The 6,551-nt window shown below is 44.3% G+C and overlaps 1 pseudogene; it reads left to right on the top strand.

The window, feature by feature from the left end:
* The first annotated feature begins 1,809 nt into the window (after positions 1 to 1,809).
* Positions 1,810 to 2,508, top strand: LOC147730668 (uncharacterized; annotated as a pseudogene).
* The last annotated feature ends 4,043 nt before the right edge of the window (positions 2,509 to 6,551 follow it).

The raw sequence follows: 6,551 nt of genomic DNA on the forward strand, positions 1-6,551 counted from the left end.
AGACTTTTCATATTTACAGTAACATTGTTGTGACTGCTCCATTGTCAGATCACAAACCTTGCATTGGCCACATTTAACATGTCCTATGATAGGTGGTAATCCCCAATTGGATTCAATTGTTATGTTTTGGGTTGGTGCAGGCAGAGCTGCGCGGACCAGATGGTCCTTTAGGTTTTTACTCTTTTTGAACGCAAAAAAGTGGCTTGTCTAAGTTTAATTGGCCTGCATTTATTGTTGGCCAGTGTTGCAAGATAGTTTTAAGGTACACCGCCCTCGCGCATTTTTTACTATGTACCATGCAACCAATGAAAGTACTTACCCCTCTGTTTCATGACTCCTTAAATACAGGAACTAGCACTCGATTGCCCAGCCACCCCAAGCCCTGGCGACACCATCAATATTTCACCTAAAGGTTTCTTTTAAGATCCATTCTGCCAACCTCACCTCTAAACCAAGAGGTATGTTTTATGCAAAGCTAGCCCTCTACCCAAACCACAGAGTTCTCTCCACCGTGTAACTTTAGGTGCACAATGCTCGGCTCAACCACCATTTCACTGGGCCCCGAGCTTCGTTTTCACTCGCTTCTTCACAACCCTTGACTACTCACCATCAATACAAGTCTCGCACTGCGATTCCGAGGACTTCTGTACTTCAATGTTGAATTTAATTCAGCATGATACCACTGTCACCAGCACTGCACCCACACCGCGATTCCGAATATTGTATATGTCAAGAAGGGTATGTTTTGACCGCTCTCCAAGATTCTTTTCTGACAATTTCCCTGTTTGTTGTTCTTTATTATTTCTTCAACAGGCGTTCTCAATTCAGGCATTTCTTATTACATAAGTCCTGAATATGATCCCCTTTAATTGTTGAGCGAGGGATCGAAACGTCGACACCCATGAGTGGGCATACATGAAAATAATTTATATTTGTTGTTGTATGTGCTACTTCAGGCGATACTGTCATTATTGTTTATTCATAACAGTACCCTGTCTGCTCTTTCTTTTGCCTGAAACACCCCTTTCACCCTCTTCTATTTTTCCTTTCCCTTCTAGTACAGCACAGGATTGTGTCTTGCTATTGTTGTAGAAATGCATCATAATCATTTACCTTCTACCTTTTGATAAATAAATTCCTTGCCCGGCTGGACAAGGAAGGCAAACCTATAGCAGCCTATTGTGGTCTGTTTATTATCTGCTCAATCCCTAAAAAAGGTAAGAACCTTTGTTTTAAAAGTTTAGTTGATACCCATGGGTCACAGCTACCTGCTGGGTCCCCCTTGTTTTCTCAAACACATAGAAGGTATTGGGCAGCCAGACCACCTATGAGGTCCTGTTCAGCATTCAGATGTACATTTCAGACCTTTATAATCCTGGCACAGTGGTGGCAGATACACCTTTTGACATCAATGAACATTTTGCTGTCTTACAGTATCTACAAGACTTCGGAGATGAGCGCTCAAATGAAACTATTAAATGTTCTGCCACTGAAGAAGTGAAGGAGACTAGCAACTCCTGTTTGGATTCCTAAACTTGGGGATCTAGTTTGAGAGATTATTACCGAAAAGAAAGAGTTCGGCCCATCATTTAGAGCACCAGTACCAGCCCCGGGCATGGCAGATACCAGAACTGTGATTCTGCAATATATAATACAGAAATTTCTACTTTCTGGCTGGGGATGTCAGACACAAACATTTTACTACTTGCTGTTACTACTGCTAACATGAAAAACACACCATATGTGAATTCATAGTCTTCGACTGCCAATCCTAACAACAAAGTTGTGTATTATCAACAACCTTTGGAAATGCCTCCTGGTTATGCTCTACCCAGTGAGGTCCCTGTTTTTGCATAGACTGCCTCTGGCTACTTTGCCAACATTGATGACTTTCCTTCAGATTCATCACATCACTGCATAGGATACACGTATGCGTTTTTGGGCTGAAACAGACTTATTTGATTCCACAATGGTCATATATTTGGATTTCTATTTCATTGCTTTTCCGATTCATTTGGATTGGATTTGTCCAGTTTTCTTTTTCCTCATGAATGGACATTAACTCGCAAAATGCTCTGCCGTTGAACTGGTAGCTGAGATACTAGATCTTCTTCACATAGAGTGCAAAGAGACTGGTCCCTTGTGAATATTTGTGCATTTCCAATCGCAGATGGAATTGTCTGGGATAAGGTTCCTTTTGATATTTTTGGTCCTACAGAAAAATTACAAATTTCTTATCTTTTTAAAATTTCCATGAATGGCATTATCACTTCCAGTGGTATTTCTGATGACTGGGATGTTACCAGTGCGAAAAGCATGCTTTCTGAACTAAAATCTTATGCAGTATTCGAAACTGAGGACTTATATTTAAATTCTGCTAATTATGGTGAAATATTTTATTATCATCACTATGCACACCATTTTTTACACAGAGCTAGTAGTCCATATGCAGTTTCCAATTACACACAATGGGAACATTGCCCGACACCACTAGTGGGTAGTTCATAAGCATACCTGCAAAGGTTTGCATATTTTGTGATATCAACCCTTCAGACCCAGGTTCTTATTATTTTAAGCTTACCTCTCCCTCAGCGATGAAAACTTTGCTGACCCAAACAAAAATAATACATATAGACTCATTAATTTCCCAGCTGGCCTACAAAGCATGGATTTTGGAAGGACAACATTTTGTTAAAATCGATTTGGGGAAAACAAAATTGACAAGTACAGAGCAACCAGGATTTATTTAGTGCAGCAAACCACCTGCCTGGGTATGGCTAAGATTAAATATATGAACACACCTAACATTCCCTCTTCTGCAAGTTTTGACAATTGGTAATATTTTGCAAATATCACAGAAGAACAGCTCAACAACATGATTAAGAATGTTACATATAATTCTTCACTTTCAGGTTCAGACAGGTGATTAGTGTGGCCAGTAGACACATGCACATTTATAAACATTTTTTGAAAGTAAGCAGACCAGATCTTCGATATGTGCAGACACAACACTCAGGAGTAGTTACTGCCTACAGTATACAGAAGTTATGCCAGTAATGATTACAACATTCAACTTTATCTGCAGTTAAGGAACACTTATCTCGCCTTTCAGATGACATGGATTTACAAGATTTCTTATTTCTTGCTAGGTCCTACATTACCACGTTCCAAATGTTTTTATAAGCCATATTCAATTAAATTTGGAAAATTTCTCAGCAGGAAGCTGCTGAAATTCTGAGAGAAATTGACAAGGCTCACTTTCAAAAGGATTTAGCTGTTGTGGATAGTGGCATCCCCACACTGTCAACAATGCTCTGGATTCAATATAATATAGAATGACACATCTCTCCCCCAGCATGGACAAAGTCAGCTGAGATCGATTATGCAATTGAGTTGGACATTGCAGATTTTAAAATCAAATTGTATGCCATGGAAAAATGTTAATGCAACTGATTTCTTTTTCCCTTATAATTAAACATGCTCACAAACAATAATGGCAAAAAAGACACATCTTACACGATTTTACATATAGAGCATTTAGAAGAATTGCCATTCATAGTAGCTGAAACACCATCAGTTATATGGCTGATTCATGGATTCATTTTGTTACCAATTTCAACATTTCATTTTACATCTTGTTTGAAACACTTCAATTAGGCAGATATGAAGCATTAGGGGAGAGATTTGTTCATGAAACCTAGGTCTTACCTAACAATTACAGGTGTCTGAGTTCATAAACTGAAGTATTTCTCAGTTGAAACAAATGTGAAACTTCGTTTGGCCATTCATTAGTCTGTAAAGAGGTTACGCTTCATGGTGTGTGCAATGCGTCCATGGTCAATTTGGCGTGTAGCAGGTCCCTGTGCCAGCTCCCTCTTCTGCTGCAACTTCGCTCTTGCCATTATGTTGTGCCCTGCATTTACAATGCATTAGTGCTGTTTTGCCATTATTGTTGTTTGTCACTGTGCCTGCCTTCTGTTGTTTTCCTTCTGTTTATTTTCACCGCCTCTCCGCCCGCACGCCTTTCTGCTGTTTTTTAGTGTCCGCGTTTTCCCTTCCCCTTTCCCCTCGCAGGGAGTCCTGCATCCTGCCTAGGACCAAATTATGGAGGGCGCTGCATGACTCCAGTAGCAGGTCTCCATGTCAGGACTCTGTTGCTGCTGCAGCTTCGCTCCTGCCACTGTGTTGCGCACTGTATGTATACTGTATTAGTGATGTTTTTGCCATTGTTGTAGTTTGCTGCTGTGCCTGCTTTCGGTTCATTTTCACCACTGCTTGCCTTCCCACCATTCTTTGGTTTCCAAGTTTTCCCTCCCGATTCCTGCCGCTACCAGAGTCCCGGCCACTGCCTAGGACCTACTTATGAAGGCCGCAGCATGGCCACGCTACCAGCTCGCCCATGGCACGCCAAAGGTAAGCCCGTCTGTGCCTGTCTGCACCTGGACTGTGCCCTGCGCCAGGAACCATGGCTCTTCCACCTTGCTTAGCTACACCACCGCAGGCCTCCGTGATCTGGATCACGGCGCATCAACAACAACTATTGCTGCCGCACATCCCCACGCACCACCAAAGGACTATTCTCCTGCCAGCACTGCTGCTTCACATGCTTTACCGAAGCATAAAAAAACCAGACACCGCAAACACAACTGTGTCCACCACACCGAACGAGACCACCACAGCACAACAACCCTAATCTGGGACACAAACTCATCCCTCACCCCGGACGTCATCTTCCTCACAGAGACCTGGATGAATCCTGCCTCCACGCTGGACATGGCCTTCACCACCACTGCCCCCAAAGGCTACAAGATAGCACACCGGGACAAAACCAACGGACACCCAGGTGGAAATGCCATCATCTACAAGGACACCATCTGCTGCATGACCTCCCCAGATGACTCGACCTGATAATGGAACATCTCAACTTCCAGCTCCACACAGATGGAAGTAGAACCATCACAGACACCCTCTCCAATAGACCAACATGACTACACCCTAGCTTCCTCAACACAATCCCTACCTCATCGACCTGATTGCCTTTGACTCTGAGCAATACATCTTCCAAGGGAATACTAACTTTCACCTCGGCAAACCGAACGACACCAATACCACTGACCTCCTGGAAAGCATGAGCAACATCTGCCTCAAGCTACTTGTCACAGACGCTGCCCACATTGTGGGCCACATTGTGGGACACACACTAGGCCCCATTTTCCACATCCAGCAACAGAGTCAAGTACAACGCCACACAGCTCATTTGGCCCGACCCCTACAGCATCCACTTCACCATTTCAGGACCTAACAACACTGGCACTGTGACCCACAGCTTAAGGCACAGAGACTGGAAGAAGATATCAGAAGACCAGTAGAACAATGACAATGCTCTCAGTTGCCACCTTCCAGATACAACGTATGACCCAGACCAGGCTGTGCAGAGATTCTCCCAGCGGGTCACAGAATGCGCCAACACAGTCGCCTCCACCAAGCCAGCTAAATGCAAAGGACCCACCACAAGAGCCAGCTGGTTCACTGCAGAGCTGAAACCCACCAAAAGCAACTGCCAGCAATTAGAAAGGAAGTGTGGCACCAGCAAAGAGGCAGGAGACCATACCACCTACAAGGCAACACTTAACCAGTACCACCGCCTCCTAGAAGAAACAAAGAAGAATACCCAAACCGTATAAATGCCTGCACAAACTGCAGCAAGGAGTTCTTCACCATCATAAGGGAGTTTTCCAACCCCACAGCCTCTGAGAATGACATCACCCCCTCCCAAGTACTGCCTGACACCCTGGAGGACATCTTCCATGACAAGATCTAAATCATGTAAGAAAATTCGTAACTCCCTGCTGCCTACAGAATCGGCCTGCTCACACCCACAAACACAAACCCTGAACACCTGCTCACCCCGTGGTACCTGTTCACAACTCAAGCCACAATCTCCATCATGAACTCCATGCACTCAGTATTAACGACAGGCCCCTGCCCCACCACCACCTTCAAACTCAGGAGCAAGAGGATTGGCGACAAGCTCAAGAAAGTCCTGAAAACCTCCATCTCCTCGGCCTCTGTCCCTGAGGATCGGAAACACGCTGAAGTGAGGCCCCTCCTGAAGAAACCATCCACTCAGCCAGGATACTGGCACTATCCCTGCCCCCTTTCTAGCAAAGGTTTTTAAAAAGGCATTCAACCTGCAACTCACCAAGCACCTGGAACACAACAACCTCCTGGACCCTCTCAATCAGGATTTCGAGCCAACCACAGCGCTACTGGCAACTTAAGGCCCAGCCTTGACTATGGCCAAAAGGCCTTATCCTCATGGACCTGTCAGCTGCCTTCAACACCGACTCACATCACATTTTGATCAACAAACTTCATCACATCAGAAACCAAGGATACACCCTCAAATGGATTGCCTCAGACCTCACCTGTAGAAGCCATTGAATCTGTTTCCCACAGTTCACCTCAGAGCACATGAAACATCATCTGCAGCGTCCCTCAAGGATTGTCCCTCAGCCCCACCCTCTTCAGAACCTCCAGGACACCCATGG

The sequence above is a fragment of the Lissotriton vulgaris genome, chromosome 2_1 (genome assembly GCF_964263255.1).
Source record: "Lissotriton vulgaris chromosome 2_1, aLisVul1.2, whole genome shotgun sequence".
Lineage (NCBI taxonomy): Eukaryota > Metazoa > Chordata > Amphibia > Caudata > Salamandridae > Lissotriton > Lissotriton vulgaris.